This window comes from Pan paniscus, chromosome 3 (genome assembly GCF_029289425.2).
Source record: "Pan paniscus chromosome 3, NHGRI_mPanPan1-v2.0_pri, whole genome shotgun sequence".
Lineage (NCBI taxonomy): Eukaryota > Metazoa > Chordata > Mammalia > Primates > Hominidae > Pan > Pan paniscus.
Window position 1 is genome coordinate 170,458,665 of NC_073252.2, and position 18,138 is coordinate 170,476,802.

At 36.8% G+C, this 18,138-nt stretch overlaps 1 protein-coding gene and 1 long non-coding RNA gene across 4 annotated transcripts in view; one reads left to right on the top strand and one right to left on the bottom strand.

The window, feature by feature from the left end:
- Positions 1 to 18,138, top strand: part of GALNTL6 (polypeptide N-acetylgalactosaminyltransferase like 6) — a 1,235,992-nt gene that overhangs the window by 892,333 nt on the left and 325,521 nt on the right. The window lies entirely within an intron of this gene.
- The window catches only part of LOC130541473 (uncharacterized), a 95,348-nt gene that overhangs the window by 76,334 nt on the left and 876 nt on the right, over positions 1 to 18,138 (bottom strand). The window lies entirely within an intron of this gene.

The following is an 18,138-nucleotide window of genomic DNA, read 5'->3' on the forward strand; positions in this document are numbered from 1 at the left end:
CATTTGAATTCAATTTGTAATAATAAAAAGTTGCAATCATGAATGTATAAGAAAAGAGGAAGTTAAAATAGCTATGTCTTAAATACGATGAGATACCATGGAAATATTATAAATCAAGTTTTCCCACCCAGTGTCAACAGCAAAATGATATCTTAACACTCAAGGAAAAATAAAATACCTCTCAAGTAGATATGGAAACCTCAAGCTATTTTAACTTGATCAGTTAAAATTATCCAACTATGTCTTGCTGTTTTGATTCCAAACTTATAAAAACTGATTCAAACCTGTATTGGGTAGTTTTGTGTTGTTTTGCTGTTATAATTTGCTTCTAGGAAAATAATGTCTTCAATTTGGAACATGGAATAAGTTGGACCCACTTGATATGTAATTTTTAATAAAATTATTAAATTGATAATTTTTAAAGTAAACTTATATTTTATGAAAATTTATTCAAAATATCTAATTTCCCCAAATGAGTGCTAGAAGAAAAGACAAGGTAAAAGCCCATATTTAGCAGTACAACCTTAGTTATGTTAAATATTTATTCAACAATTATTGAACATTCAACAAATAATTATTGAGCTCCCATTGTATGCCAGGCACTCTTATAGGTACTGGGGCTACAACAAACAAGGCCAGCACCAACTGAAATATCTGCCTTCATTGAGCCTGCAACCTAGAGAGAGAGCAAGACCCTTCTTAATAAACAAATGTGTAATATAAAAGAATTTTGGGAAGTGTTCTAGGGCAAAATAAGTCAGGGAAGAGAATTGGGGTGTATGCGGTAGGAGGAATGTGACTGAATTTTAAAACAAGTAATCAAAAATCACTTACGTGACACTTGGTCAAAGACCTAATTGTTGTATGGTTGTGAGAAAGTCAGCCTGTGGTCTGGGAAAAGCATTCCAGGCAGATGGAATGCCACGTACACATGTCTTAGGTGAGAGTTTTCTGATGGGTTCTGTAAACGTATAGAGATTACTGTGGCTGAAGCTGAGTCAATGAAGGAAGAGGAATGGGCTCAGGTCCTTTGGAGTCCTGCAGCCCTTTGAAAGGAATTGTCCTTTTATTCTGAGTGAAATAGGAAAAGAAGATTCTGAGCTCAGTTGTGGCACAAACTCAGTGGCTTGCATTTCAAAGGAATCCCTCTGGCTTTTGGGTGAATATAAAATAAAGGGAGTCAAAATTGAATGTGTGCCGGGTGAACAAGATAGGGTTCCAGGATGATTCCAAGGGTTTTGACCTGAACAACAAAATGATAAGAGTTCTCCATTCCTGAGGAGGAGCAGGTTCGGAAGGGACTTTTTTGTGAACATATTAATGTCCAAATTTTGGCATACGAACACATTAGATTTCCAAGTAGATGTGCTGAGTGGGTAGTTACAAGTACGCAGATGGACTTCAAGGAGGCGCAGTCTGAGCTAGAGACAGGCGTAAAGTCAACATACATATGGTCTTAAAGTCCATTAACATAGATGAATTCACCAAAGGATGAGTGGAGAAGACAGGACATCCACAACTAGGCCCTTGGCCAATCCATCCAAGAGGTCAGGAAGATGAGGAGGAAACAAAGGGGCAGAAGTAAGAGCAGCAAGGGACACAGAAGGAAAACCAGAGCTATCCCGGAAGGCAGGAGAAGAGCACTTCAAGAGGATAGAGTGATCAACTCTGCCAGGTAACATGACAGCTAAGAGTGAATTAGGTAGGTTTAACAATCAATATTTTTCCATGTAGATATCTGTGTAGGCATGTAGGGTTGGGTGTGTTTGTGTTTGGGTGGATGTGTAAATAGAACGCCATAAAGCAAAACATTAATAGTGGTTGAACATGTATTACTTGTACTCTAAGAAAAAACTTGTTATAAGTAAAATATAAGGAAATCATTAGAAAATTTATGTAAAAATGTACTATAAGTTATTTTCAGGAGCTTAGTAGATTTGATCATTGATGCCACTTTTTTTTTTTAGTATACTTTAAGTTTTAGGGTACATGTGCAGAACATGCAGGTTAGTTACATATGTATACATGTGCCATGTTGGTGTGCTGCACCCAGTAACTCGTCATTTAGCATTAGGTATATCTCCAAATGCTAACCCTCCCCCCCTCCCCCCACCTCACAACAGGCCCCGGTGTGTGATGCTCCCCTTTGATTTACCATTCTTTTTACATTAAGGATGCTACTTTTTTGTGAAGAAAAAATAATGGAAACAATAAAAGTTCTGGTGGTCCTTGAGGTAATATGAGTGCCTTTCACCATCCTTCCTTCATTAGATCACCTCATTTTGATGTAAATGATAAAACAAGTTACCATGTGAGATTTATCTCACAGAACCTCTGTGTCTGTGCCATTTGTGAAACAAGATTGTTAAGGGGATTGAATGAGTTACATTATGTATGCTTGTACAACAAGGCCTGGAACACTGTATGCCTTGCATAACTATCACCTATCATAATTATTTGTAAAAAAGTTCTAAATAGCAAAACATTGAAAGAGAAGCCACTGACATATAAAGTTGAGAACATAGATTTTGAAGCTGAACATACCTGAGTGTAAATCTCAGTTTTGCCACTTGCTCTCACCAAGACCTTGAGCAGATTATATAACCTCTGGCTTAATTTCCTTGTGTACAAAATGACCATAAAATATCTATTAGACTGGGAAGTTGGAATCTTTACAGTATGCAGTATGTCTGTGTCTTAGAAGGTACACAGTGCTCCCTATCTTTAGAATTTATATTTGAAAACTTGTTGTTATGACATAAATGCATTTCAGTTGGTTTTTTTTCCCCTAGGTAACTATACAAGGAATTTAATACTGTTACGTGCTGTATCAGTCACTCTTCTCCAGAAAAACAAAAAGAATAAGAGAAAAACAAAAGAATAAGATGTGTGTGTGTGTGTGTGTGTGTGTGTGTGTGTGTGTGTGTGTGTGTGTGTGTTTAGAGAGAAAGAGAAAGATTTATTTTAAGGAATTGGCTCACATGATCATGGAGGCTGGCAGGTCCAAAGTCTGCAGAGTGGGCATCTAGTGTGGAGACCCGTGAAAGAGCCGATGTTGCGGTTCAAGTCCAAAGGCTGTCAGCTGGCAGCATTCCCTCTTGCTGGAGGAGATCAGTCTTTTATTCAACGTAGGCCTTCAACTGTTTGATGAGGCCCACCCACATATAAAGGGAAATCTGCTTTACTCAAAGGCCACTGATTTCAATATTCCTCTCACCCAAAAGCACCATCGCAGGGTACTGTGGTCACTGTGGCCCAAACATGTTGATGCATAAAATTAACTGTCACATCTTCTTTTTATCAGAAAGTAATATGAAAATAAAATATGGTCACTGAATCATAAATTTGCCTCAAGTCAGAAACCAGGGAGTCTGCCTATGCCCATTCTTCTCTCTAATTAGTCAGCAAAGCCTGAACATGGTGCTCCTCAATAGATCTCAAATCCATCCCTAATCTCCAACCCTATTGTCATTGTTTTAGTTAAACCTGCCCTTCTTTCTCATCTTTACTAATGCAATAGTGTCAGCTTATCAAACTGTAGGTTTCTTTCCTGTTAGACTCAAGCTTGAGTGTAGAGAGCTGTTCCACAAGAAAAACTGAGGGACTTGACAGGTGCAGTGGCTCATGCCTGTAATCCCAGCACTTTGGGAGGCTGAGGCAGACGGATCACTGGAGGTCAGGAGTTCAAGACCAGCCTGGCCAACATGGTGAAACCCTGTCTCTACTAAAAATACAAAAAGTAGTTGAGTGTGGTTGTGGTGTACGCCTGTAATCCCAGTTACTCAGGAGGCTGAGGCAGGAGAATCACTTGAACCCGGGAGGTGGAGGTTGCAGTGAGCTGAGATTGTGCCATTGCACTCCAGCCTGGGCGACAGAGCAAGACTCCATCTCAACAACAACAAAAAAAAAAAAAGAAAAAGAAAAGAAAAGAAAGAAAGAAAGAAGAAAAAGAAAAAGAAAGAAAAAAAAACTGAGGGACAATTAAAAATCACTCTTACCCTCTTCCCATCTCTTTCCATTTTCCTCAGTCCATCTTCCCTTTGTATCTCAGCAATTTTATTTAGATCGAGCTTTCATGCTTCAACTACCTCTTCACTTAGTCTGAAAGAGAAGAAAACATGGCTTGGCTTTTTCTTCCAGCTCAGCATGCAGGATATTTCTAAATGTTCCATAATTTTATCTCTTAGGGGCACATCTGAGACCAATTGATTAATAATAAAAGCTGTCTTTTTTCACACACTACCCTGTGCATAAATTTGGTCTTTTTACCAAGACTCCAAGTCCCCAGAGTTAAAGGCTACCACATATTTATCTAAGTGCTTAGCTCAGGGCCAGACATTTAAGAGATGCAGGTGACATTTTATCTAATTGAAGGAATAAATGGAGACATAATGGTGGGGGTAGACCAGAGCTTCAATGCCAGATACACACACATACTCACACACAAACATAACCACCCAACAAGTTCACCTTGTCTGCTGCCTGGACAGAGCCAATTTATCAAGACAGGGAAATTGCAATGGAGAAAGAGTAATTCATGCAGAGCCGGCTGTTCAGGAGACTGGAGTTTTATTATTACTCAAATCAGTCTTCCTGAGCATTCCAGGAAGTAGAGAGTGCTGATTGGTCAGGTTGGATATTGAATCATTGGGGGTCAAAGTGAGGTTTTCTTGCTCTCTTCTGTTCCTGGGTGGGATTGCAGAACTGGTTGAGTCTGATATTTTGCAGACCCTGCACATCCCTCAAGTGCAGGGTCTGCAAAATATCTCAAACACTGGTCTTAGGTTTTACAATAGTGATGTTATCCCCAGGAGCAATTTGAGCTTCAAACTCTTGCAGCCAGAGGCTGCATGGCCCTTAAACCATAATTTCTAATCTTGTAGCTAATTTGTTAGTCTTACGATGACAGACTGGTCCCCAGGAAATAAGAGGGTTTGCTTTGGGGAAGGGATATTATTGTTTTTGTTCTAAACTAAAAGTTCCTCACAAAGTTAGTTCAGCCTACATCCAGAAATGAACAAGGACAGCTTGAAGGTTAGAAGCAAGATAGAGTTGGTTAGATCAAATGTCTTTCACTGTCTCAGTTATAATTTTACAGTGGTGGTTTCACACCAAACACACACACACACACACACACACACACTCATCTGCTAACTTAGGTTCTGGTTCTGTTACTTAACTGTTGGCTCTTGAGCAAGTAACATCACTGATCCTGCCTCATTTACAAAATAAGAATTATAATGATCATAATAGCTACCTGACAGAGTAAGAAAGGCTTCAATACAGGCAGCCACATTTAGCCTTGCAGGCCAAGTACCACATAACTTCAGAGAGAGCCACTGGCATGGACAGATGACAATGAGAATTATGCCAAGCCACTGCAATCTGCTGGCCCTATTGGAACTAAAGGATAAATGTAAAGCATTTGGGTCATGACTTATTCAGAACAGTCTCTGAAAAAAAATATATATGTATATTTAAATGTATATTTATTTATATATTTACTATATATATGGTAAATATATATATGGTAAATACCATCTATATGGTAAATATATATATGGTAAATACCATCTATATGGTAAATATATATATGGTAAATACCATCTATATGGTAAATAGATATATATGGTAAATACCATCTATATGGTAAATAGATATATATGGTAAATACCATCTATATGGTAAATAGATATATATGGTAAATACCATCTATATGGTAAATAGATATATATGGTAAATACCATCTATATGGTAAATAGATATATATGGTAAATACCATCTGTATGGTAAATATATGTAGCACCTTCCCTTCCTACTTCCTTCAACAAATAATGTCACTTGGGTAATATGGATTATGCATAAATACAGGTTAGATGATAATACAGCTTAACATGTAGGGTTTTCATCAGCATACTAAAGATGTGAGCCTAGACATCTAAGATTTCATATCAAAAACAGATAAAATACATAGTGTATTAATCTTTCCAAAAAAAAGCTTGGAATTTTTCACGTTCACTGTTAAATTACACTGATTTAAAAAAAAACAGAGAGTTAATTACACAAGCAGCTAAGCACCAGCCCTTTGAACACCAGTGCCATTTTGTGTCATGTTTTACTACTATATTTGTTTTAAAATAGATAAAAATGGAGGAAGGCTGCAACTGAGGAGTATGTTTTCAATTATTCATGGGTCCATGTTGCATTGGTTATTCCTCTTTTCTAAATCTGCAGCCCCTGCAGATCTTATTTGGGGTGCTGCCTCTTTCTGCTTTTCAAGGGAGTAGCATGGCCAGCCATGCAGAATCTCCAGGAAGTCAAGAAATATCATCATCAGGGTGCCTGACACACCTTACAACAAGCAGTCTGCTCCCTGCCTAGTGGCTACGTGAAGACTCTTGAACAAAGCTAGACTTTACCGTATTAAAGAAGATGACCCCAACAAATGTCAAGCAGTATGCAGCTCCATAATGTATAAAAGTATAGGAAGGTATTAATCACTATTTTCTGCTGGTCTTTTGAGTTGCTGTATTCTGAAGTTCTTTTCAATCATTGTTTCTAATCTAATAACTATTTTAATTTACAAAAGAAGCAATAAAAGAAGAGGTATTCAAATAGAAAATAGGATGAGCACCGTGGATAAAGAATTGGGAAACTCAGTTCAGGACAGAATCAATTTTTTCTGAAAACTGCCCAGCCAATGGAACCATTCAGATGAAATTAGTTTGGTCACAGTTCAGTAGACTACCGACAGAACCTTTCAATCAATACATAGGCCATTTAAAATTATTTGTTTGAAACTCAGTATTCAGGAAAGCAGCAGGATAAATTGAGGGGAGTGTGGGGAAGGTCTGCTGGTGGCAATGGGTGAGCGTAAGAGCTATGCCATCTTAGAAGACTTTAGGATAAACACTTGCCACTCATGCATTTTAACATGATAAAATTGTGATCCAAATATAAAATTTTGTGCATTTAAAGGACTTGAACATTTAGGTGGACTACTGAGATTTCTGATTCTCCATAATATTTCTTTTTCCACCACTGCTAAACCTGACATTTACTCCAAAAAAAAGGAGGAAAACTAATCAAATTCTGTATAAAAGGTCAACAAAATTCATTAAGATCTTCTGGTTTCAGATTTATACAGAATATCTAATGATTTCAACAAAAAAAATGGTGTATCTACTACTTGAGGCCAGGAATTATCCTTTTGGGGTCTCTACTATGATTTAGACTGTTTATTTTATTAGGCAGAATTCGGAAAAACTCTTATGGACATTGTCCTTTATGAAGGTAGTAAGAAAAGCAACACCGGTGTATGTGGCGGCAGGGTGTGTGTGGGGATGTGCATGGGTGTATGCACACACCCATGTATGTGTGGACATGCCTGCATGCATGCTTAGAAGAACCAATGTTGTTATGGTTCTGTGATCTATGTCTCTATGTTTCTATTAAGATGAGAAAGGCCAGCATAAAAGAGTGCAGGTTCTGCAAACAGCAGGCAGAGATACTAAACTAAGGGTGAAAGGAAGTAAGATTTGTGACAGCATTTTGAGAAACACAGGGTACTCTCCAAATGTAAGGAGGTGGTAGTATTGTGGTATTCTTATCACTGCTAGTATTTATAAATAACCAGAAGAAAGCAAACATATGTCTTTTATATTCAGAGACCAGTTGGTCAGGCACATATTTTTCTTACATTTCAGTGCATAATCAATGACATTATAAAAAGTCATTCTTAGTTAACAATTCTATTTAAATCCTGGGGATTGATTTATTTGCTACTTTTTACAATGAAAAAGATAACCAAATGGTACTGTTTGTAGTTGTTAGATCCATTTTCAGTGACATTTTTGGATCTGCTGTTGGTGTTAAAAGGTCTTGCATACATTTGTGGACTAAATGCAAAGAACTACATATGACTTTGTGAGTTAATCCAAACAAACTTAGTACACTATGTTACTTCATGAAGTAATTGTTTAATGACAAACTGAAGTTATCGTTCTCAAATAATCATGGTATTTAGTAATTTATCTATAGACTGGCATTCAGATGCTGTGAATGGTAATGAGAGAGATCACATGATGACCAGCTTTCCACAACTGTAGCAATCTGGCAATTTTGCTCCTGCACCCCACCCCAACAACCCCAGGGTGGGACATTTGGCAAACTCTAGAGATTTTTTTTTATTGTCATAACTAATTGGGAGAGGTGCTGGTGGTGTCTAGTCTATAGAGGTTAGAGAATGCTAGTGACCATCCTATGCACATCCTAGACAGGAAAACCCACACAACAATAGCTAGCTAGTCAGATGTCCATAGTGCCTGGGCTAAGAATCCCTGCTGTAAGCCAATGCTTCTCAAACTGTAGCTCATGGAGCAGCAGCCGGATCCCCAAAACCCAGTCCATGATATGATGAGCTTACCGAAATGTAAATCAACTAGGTCACAGAGTAGTTCAGCTGATAGGTTTTATAATAAGGCTCTCAATGAAGGAAACAGTGTATTGAATTACATCTTGATGAAAGCTCATTATCTCCTCGATGACTGACGCCCAGAGTACAACTGTTTTAAGCCAAACATTCCCAGTCGCTCCCTTGGGTGGTCTCTGCTCACTCCCATAACGCAGCCCATGATTTTTCAGAGGATAAATATATCCCTAGACCCACAGCAGACCACTTTACATTGTCACAGAGTATTTTCTGAACGCTTAACCTGCTCTGTACTGCATTAAGGAAAACAAAGATTTTAAGCGGGCTTTGACTAAAGTGTATGCACTTGTAAAATGCAAAAATCACAGCAGAATTTAAAAAGTGTACAAGTCAAAAATTATTTGAAAGAGAAGTAGCCATCGCTACTGGTTTAGTAAGTCTAAGTCCGCCTAAGTCTCACTATGGAAAAGACAATTTAGTTATTTTCTCTTTAGTCACCCATAATTGTTCTACAAATTCCTTGCGTAGTTGGAGTTTATGTCATTTTTCATATGCTTTGTATTTTCATATATTAAAATATGGCTGATAAATATCTGTTGATATAATTGATTACAGAATCATAGTTTTAAGTCAGCACCAAATACAAAATTTTGTGGATGCCCCTATATATTAACACTGTTAAGAATTAAATTCCTGGGCCTCACACCTACCAGTTTTAAATATCAATAACCCATTATGTGAATATATCTCTAAGTTACAAAAAATTCAGTGTCATTTAATTTTCAGTAGCCAAAATAAAGCCTTAGCCAAATTAAGCCTTAGCCAATATACTTTATACTTTTAAACACAACTTCTGAAATACTCCAGTAAGTTTAACATTGGATTTATACCAACAAAAGGGCATCATGCTAGAAAGAGTTTGCCCCTTACATATTCTATGTAATCATTGCACCATGAGGAAAGCTATATTTGCTACACTTGACTCAAATTTGATCCTTATTAAACGGGACCAAAAGCTGTTTCCCAGAGAATGGGCATCAAGTGGTCAATGTGCTAACGCAGTCCACATGAACTGTAGCATATATTGGTGAAAATGAACAGTGAAAAGTTGTTAAGAATCAATAAAGATGGCAGATGAGCACCAATTGGAGGGCTGAAAAGAAAGCGGGGAAAAGGAATGCCTATTTTAGGGTTGATATACATTGGAAAATCCAGAATGAATGAAATACAATATACCAACTTGCTACTACAATTGCCAGCACTACTATGTGTATAGGATACATCGACACACAGATGTTGGAAGAGAATATAAAAAGCCTTGGGAAGTAAAGGGTTTCTAAGCCACGAATAGAACTAATGCCATAAAGTGACTTACTAAATGGTATCCTGGTGACTTGAAAAATTAATACATTTTCCAAAAGTCTGAATGGACTCCCCAAAATATACTGAAAAACAGAAAAACCCTATGAGACTTTAAAGGATAAAGAAATCACAGAGAAGTCTCCTTTCAGAGATTAAGGGTGTGTGTTTATGTGTGTGTCTATGTGTGTGTATAAATGTTCTACATTTTTCGTTCTAATGATTGATTTACCAGTTCAGTCACTCAGTTGTAAAAGCTTTTAAATTTATACAACTATAGTTTCAAAATTATAAATGTCGGCAACATAACTATAGTATAATATTAAGAATGTTTACTTACACTGGAAACTAGGTAGTAGAATGATTTGTTTTATATACATCTATTAAAGTTTTGGTTGGAAAAAATATATAATCTTTAGCAACTGAATAACTGCATTTCTATTGTGCAGATAATTCAGAAGAATCTACTTCATCATTATGATGATTCATGACTTTAAAAGAGTGAAGATGTTACTATTTTGTGCTAAGTATACATTTCCTGATTTATATAATGTCATATCATAATTTCAAAATGAAACAAATATACACAGGAATAAATAATATTTAACCTTTAAAACAGTCATCTGGGCCTGGTGCAGTGGCTCATACCTGTAATCCCAGCACACTGGGAGGCCGAGGTGGGCAGATCACTGGAGACCAGGAGTTCAAGACCAGCCTGGGTAACACAGGGAGACCCTGTCTCTAAAAAAAAAAATTAAAAAACATATGAGCCAGGTATGGTGGCGTGTGCCTGTAGTCCCAGCTACTTAGGAGGCTGAGGTGGGAGGATCACTTGAGCCTGGGAGGTTGAGGCTAAAATAAGCCATGATCATGCCGCTGCACTCTAGCCTGGGTGACAGGGCAAGACCCCACCTCAAAAAAACAAAAAAAAATCATCTGTAAATATGGAAAAACTGTCACATGTCAAAAGAATCCCATATTTGGTTTTGAAGTCAATATGGTAGGCATACCCTGAGTATTCAAAATGGTGCATCAGAATCAGAATCTCAGGATTTAGGAGTCAGTTTATTATTTTTTAAAATCAACTTTTAAAAAATAACAGCAATAGACCATCATCTTCCTATTGCTGCTGCAGATTCAAAGTTTTAGGAATAAGAGAATCTTCTTTAAGAGATAAATTTCTACACAATTAAGGCAATCACATATGCAAAGTGTTTGTAAAAACAACTCATTGAGTTGTTCATTTAGCAACTCAATGAAACACTCTCCAATTTGTATTACATTTAAATTACAACATCACAATGGGCAAATGGCCAGAAATCTTTCTTTCGAAAGACATCCAAACGAGTTAACCTTGTAGGTTAATTTTTGTGTAATTGCTTAATAATGTATACATTTAAGTTATAGTTGAGCACAGCTTAGAAAAGAAACTAGTAGCCAAATTAGCCCTTTCTACTTTCATAAAAGCCAGACATACTCAAAATGAATCGGGCCTGTCTGCACACCCAAATCTCAGAAACAAGCATGAATTTTCAAAATGCACACATAGTAAAAAACATTTTAATTAAGGACAGAAAAACCTGAGTTTTAATCCTTACCCTACCATTTATTTAGTTGGCAACCAAGAACCAATTATAATACTCCTTTAAGCCTCAGTGCTGTCATTTGTAAAATGGAGAATAAAACACTTTTATAACTTTTTGATGGAGATAATTGAAGCAATGTATATAATGCATATATCCCTATAGACAAACATTTAAAAAAAAAAAACACTGCTTTCTCCTCTACTTTCCTTATTGCTACTAGAACACATTCTTATAAAGATTTCACAACTTCTAAATGCAGGTAGAAAATTAGAATAGCATACTTGACTCAGGACGGGTGGTGTGGCTTAATGAGAGCGTTTGCCAAATCCTTAGATATAAGATATATTTTATGTAATCTATGATTACTACAACTGTTAGCAGAAAGAGGTCTGGATCCAGACCCCAAGAGAGGGTTCTTGGGTCACGTGCAAGAAAGAATTAAGGGCGAGTCTATAAAGTGAAAGCAAGTTTATTAGGAAAGTAAAGGAATAAAAGAATGGCTACTCCACAGACAGAGCAGCCCCGAGGGCTGCTGGATGCCCATTTTTATGGTTATTTCTGATGATATGCTAAACAAGGGGTGGATTATTCATGCCTCCCCTTTTTAGACAATATTGGGTAACTTCCTGACGTTGTCATGGCATTTGTAAACTGTCATGGCGCTGATGAGAGTGCAGTAGTGAGGACGACCGGGGGTCACTCTCCTGTCTATCTTGGTTTTGCTGAGTTTTGGCCGGCTTCTTTATTGCAACCTAAATATAGGTCTTTATGACCTATATTTTGTGCTGACCTCGTATCTCATCTTGTGACTTATAATGCCTTAACCATCTGGAAATGCAGCTCAGTAGGTTTCAGCCTCATTTGTTACAGGGTTTTCCTTAGTTCAGCTAATGACGGGGTCCTTGTCCGTCCAGTGGCCATGAAAATTTAGGCTCACAGACAGTTTAAAGGGTGAGTAAAGCAGGGTTTTATTGAGTGAAAAGGGAATAAAAAGGGGAAACAGGGATCCTCCGCAAGGCCAGAGTCCCCTGCTAGAGTGCTTCCCACCCGCCATTCAAATCCCACGTTCCACACAGGAAGAGGAGGGGCCAGGCTCCTCACTGCTGCAAACATCCTGAACTTCCCTAGGCTCCACCTCAGTGGGCAAGCTAGTTAGTTTCTCCAGGTTCCCCCCTCCCACCTGGTTGTCTCAATTTTACCCAGCTCCTATTCAAGATGGAGTTGCTCTGGTTCATGCATCTCTGACACAAATATGCAGAATTTGTCCACAAGGATTTTTCCCCTGGAACACCAGAATAACATTGCAAATGAAAAACTTCCTCTAAATCAATATAAACAAAAATTTAAAAGGCTGACTATATTAATTTTTTAATCAAACTAATTAGGGATGTAGACAGCCCTGTAGGATCTGAGTGGCCTTATTCAATACATTACTCTTTAGTAGTAAAGAATCAGAAAATTATTTTACCTCTCACTGTTAGCCAATCTCAATTAAAATATTACCTCCACTTATTCTACCTTTCTTATCTAAAGAAATTATTTGTGTGTTTGTCTTTTTGTTTTATCCTTTGGGAGAACCAAGAGTTAGCCTTTTAAGAAATCAGCTTGCTGCTATACTTTTCATGGTTGATTCCTCCTAATAGAATTAGAATTATCAGGTATCATATGCTTTAAATGTAGCGTGTCACCATAGAAATGGCAGAAGAAAATATTAAGTATTTCTCCTTCTTTCTGTCTCTATGTTCAGGAACTATAAAAATGTATTCAGTAACAGAAGTGCATAAAAAGGATGATAAGATGGTTTGAAAAACGGAAGGATGCTTCTGAATTGCTTTGTGAATCTAAAATGTTACGGCATAAATGTCACTTATTAGTCAATAATAACATTTGAAGAGATTCTAACCCAAGATAGTCATGGATTTTATTTTCAGCACATCTTTCTTTAACATTTATTCCACAATGATAACCCTTGGAAACCAAATACTTGGAAGAAAAGGCAAGGGTAAAGAGAAGGGGGCAGAAAATAAAAAAGGAAGAGAATATCTACAAAGGTATTTAATCCTTTGAAACAGCTTCTTCTTAGAATGAATACCAAGAAAGAATAAACAAACTTTCTTATGTATTAAAATTAGAGTTTCTTTAAAATTGCAGAAATATTAACATAGAAAGGAAGTGTTTCAAGTTTTAAAAAACATAGGGAAACTATCAGATGATTTCAATCTTCAGCTTTCTTAAAGTCTTCCTTAGGGAAAGACCATACCAGGTATCAATAGAGTTGGTTACAGCTATGTCATAATTTGTGTGTATGTGACTGGGCATGACAGAATCATTAAGGCCTTACAATTCTAGGGCACATTTAACAGTGGGTTGTCCTGTATTCTTTGTCAGCTCAAATGAATGCTGTGAGTAGATAAACACATTAAATGACTGTCATTAGATTCATCTAAATCAATACTTTATGTGGTCTTTTAGATGCAGGTGCACCAAACAGCACTCTCTCTCTACTTCTCGTTATGTCTAATCAAGCGCTGCATATGCAGTGCAGCTAGAGTGGTAGGGATAATGAAGTTGTGTTAAGCATTTTTCCAAGACTCCACTGCCAGCATCATTAGGGCTTTGCTAAATAGAAGAATTTTGTTGCTTAGTAACACAAATATTGCAATGGAGGTGGCAGAAGGCTATTTTTTTTTTTTCCAAAATCGTGACTCCCTAATTTACTTTCAGTCCTGCACGAACAGAGTTCTGATTAATGATGTGGCTCCTTTCTGTCAATGTGATCAGTCTATCTTTTGTATACCCAGCAATGTACAAACCAAACCCCAGTTGTGTTAGAAATCTTTGTCTTTAATAGATTCAACTCTCTTATGTTTTTATCAGCCTCACCACTAAAATTAAAAAGCAGTATCCTCACAATACTCTAGCCCAGGTTTAATTGTATAGAAACATACTCTAAATGGGGGTTCCATTTCTTAAGTGAAACTTGTATGCAATCTGAAATAAATAAATATGACATGTACATATGACAAATAAATGGTGATAACAAAGTAACACCCCTTCTAAGAATAAGCTTTATAAAGCATTGATAAAGTTGGACAAATCTTTAGAATATTTTTTACATTTTAAAAATAGTCACTCTAATGTGTTCTTTGACTCCACTGAGACACAAATCTACTTTCATAAAATAGCTTGAGTGAGTCTCCCTCTCTCTTTCTCTACCTCCCTCTCTCTTTTTCTCTCAGGAACATTTTGATTTTTTTAAATGCATGTGAATATACACGGTAAAATGCAAATGAAAATATAAGAAAAGATCAGAAAACATATTGAAAAATGGAAAAAATAATTTTACCTACATGTACCATACTATAAGTGAACTCTAAAATTGGCTCTAGCCTTCTGGTCAACCAAGGCAAAAAGGAAACAGTATGCCTTGAACAAATCTTTTGAATAAATATATTCTTTTGAATTTGTGAATGAATACAAACTTTTCCCAGAGCTAACATTAAGGAGAAATTTAGCAACATGTTGGAGAGTCAGTTTCTGCATAAGTTTTCTATTGCTGCCATAACAAATTATCATATGCTTTGTGGCTTAAAACAGTACAATTTTATTATCTTCCAGTTCTGTAGGTTAGAAATCCAACATGGGTCTCACTGGGCTAAAATGAGGGTGTTGGCAGGGCTATGTCACTTGTGGAGGCTTAGGAGGAGAATCCGTTTTCTTGACTTTTCTAACATCAAGAGGGTGCCCACGTTCTTTCACTCATGTATATCAGCCTCCATTTCAAACCCAACTAAGTTGAATTTCTCCAACCACTCTTCCGTAGTCACAGTTCTCTCTCTAAAGGATCTGTGTGGTTAGGTTGGGACTACCCAGATAATCCAGGATTATGTCTCCATCTCAATGTCCTTAATTTTAATACTGTAAAGTAACATATTCACTGGTACTAGAGATGAGAATGTGGACATCTTTTGGGGGGGCCAATATTCTACTAACCACAGTATGATATAATGAAAAAGAGGACCTCTATTGTCAGACCTGAATTTGCATACTGCCTCTCACAATTACTAGCCTTGTGGCCTTCCCATACTTATTTAACCTCATGGGTTTCCATTTCCTCATCTAACCATAGGAAATTATAATATGGGATCTAAGATCTTGTTGTGGAAAGGGATATGTCAAGTACTTAGCACAGAGCTCAATACACCATAGTTACTATTGTTTTAGTTGATCTTTATCTTTTTTTGTAAAAGCCAACATGATAAAATTGAATTTCCTTCTAAGACCTAAGCTTATACTGTCCTAGCACACTTTTTTTTTCGGATTACTTAATTTGACAGCAAGATAAAACTTTTATAGTGCCTTGAAGAATGAATGGCTAATGTGTTGCATCAACTCTTTCTCTTAAATCCCCATTTCCTCAACCATATTTTTCGGCAGATGCCAAGTAACAATCAATTAAGTTTCAGCTCCCTGGTAGAAATCCAATGTGTAGGTATTATGTATTATTGATAGTAGAAAAATCCATTCACTTTAGGTATCAAAGAGTGAAGTGGTGGTTTAATATTCTTTTTGTGAAAAATAAGTGGCCTAACAAATTTTCTTCCAGAAAAAGACATATATTTTTGAGCCACAAAAGTACCTCTGTACAGGTTCACTGATATGATATATCAGTGAACACGAGAGATTTATAGGGATAATAATAGTACTTACTTCATAAGGTTGTTGTGAGGCTTTCTCAGCAAAGCTCTGGGTCTGGCAAAACGTCAGGAAACCATGTGCAACACTGGAAAGATAGGTTGGCCTTGGTAAAGATCATAAGTCACCATGTGGGAGCAGTGTGATAGCTTTCCAAAAGAGTGAACAGAACCCTTACTAATTCCCCAGTCCTGTATATTATTGCTCAAACCTGCGTCACCCTATTAAATCAATCACTTTTGATGCTATTTAGAAATGATTCTAGATTTCAATCCTTCTTCTCAACTTCTCCCACCCACATCATCAGTCCTTTATTTCAAGCCATTAGTCTATTGTACAAGATATCATTTGGAATTTATTCAAACCTAAGCAACACAAAATCCATCCTATAGTAGCTTAAACAAGATACGCTTTTTCTCACGTAACATAAAATCTGGAAGTAAGGAAACTCAGGACTAGTGAGCAGTCGATGATTATCAAAGACCCAGAGTCACCCATCATGAATGACAACACCTTTGTGAAGCATCTCTGAATCAATTAGTTGGGCTCTCTCCCTGTGTTCAACTTTCTATATTAGCCTTTGCACAACTGTCTTGTGCTTTTTCTGTTTCCAAGTGTCTCCCACCTCTGCAGTCTGAGATTGCTTAAATTAAGCCTTCCTATGCTCTTCCTGACACACAGCAAGACCTCAATACATTTGTATAAAAATTAATTAAAATGAGTGAATTAAGAAGGGAAGTTATTGAAGTGGTTAGCCAAGTACTAAAGAATCAGTTTTTACGTCAAAATATGGCAATAGACCCAAAGTTTGGGGAAAAAATAGAAATGATTCAGAAACCTGAGAAAGAGAAAAAGAAATAAAAGGTGAAAAGCTCAAGGAATCTGGGATTCAAGAATCAAAATATGAAATCCAGGAATCTGGGCACCAAGAACAAGAGCAAGAAAGGAGCTTGAACATCATCAGGGTGCTAACAAGATATCACCTGGGCTCTCCTTCTTCCAGGACACCCAGACATGATTTCACACAACTTTTCACATGCTATGGAAGTCTTCATCTCCCCCAACAGCCAAAATTTTCTGGGTTTTTTTCAAGTATTTTTCCCTGTCTCCGTGCTTCTGTTAGTACTGAATTAGTTTGGGCCATGAATTATTTCGGGTCATGAATTATTTCTCTATTCCATATAGCAGTTTAGGGGTAATTCTCATCTCCTACCTTAGTTCTTTGGAAAAATCCATTTAACATAACATTTGCATGTATAGGAGACACTACAGAATATCTATGAGGATTAATGAGGATTTTAATTACAAACATTAATAAAAGCAACTTCCAACTGAATATTACATAGTCCTAGTACTAAGTATTTTGGCTCTCCGTGCCACCCCCAAACTTTTTCACCTTCTACTGTACCTCAGGCTCCACACATTCTTCTAGTTTTAGAAATGCAGAATTTCTCAGAGCATATCAGGAAAAACATTACTCCTAAACTTAGCTTTGAGTCCATTGTGCTTATCTAGATCAAATAAGGATCTTCTTCTCAACAGATATAAGGGGTTGTAATATAACTGGAGAGACTCTTTATCAAAGATAATCAAAATTATAAACAGGATAAGTGTTCCTAATTAGGCCAAAACCTTGAGAGACTATATTCCTAACTTAAGATAAAAATTGGGTTGAAAATATTGTCAAAAGTTAGAATTAGGTGTAGAAGGGTTAGAGATAGGCTTAGAGTTTCTTGACAAATGTTTAACAATCTTATGTTCTGCTTTAAAGAGGTCTGGGTTTGGTTAATGAACGATAAACAGTCATTTCCTCATCTGTGAAAAAAAGTATTCATTCTGCTAATATTTGTCATGCTTCTATGATGTGCCATATAATGTTCTAAGCTTGTAGATATATCAGTGAACAAGAGAGATAAAATATGTACTCTGATAGAAGTTAGAGGTTTATAGGGATAATAATGGTACTTATTTCATAAGGTTGTTGTGAGGATTAAATTATAAAATGTATGAAGCCCCCTTAGAACACTGCCTGGAATGTTGTAGATGTTTCAATGATTATAATTGAGG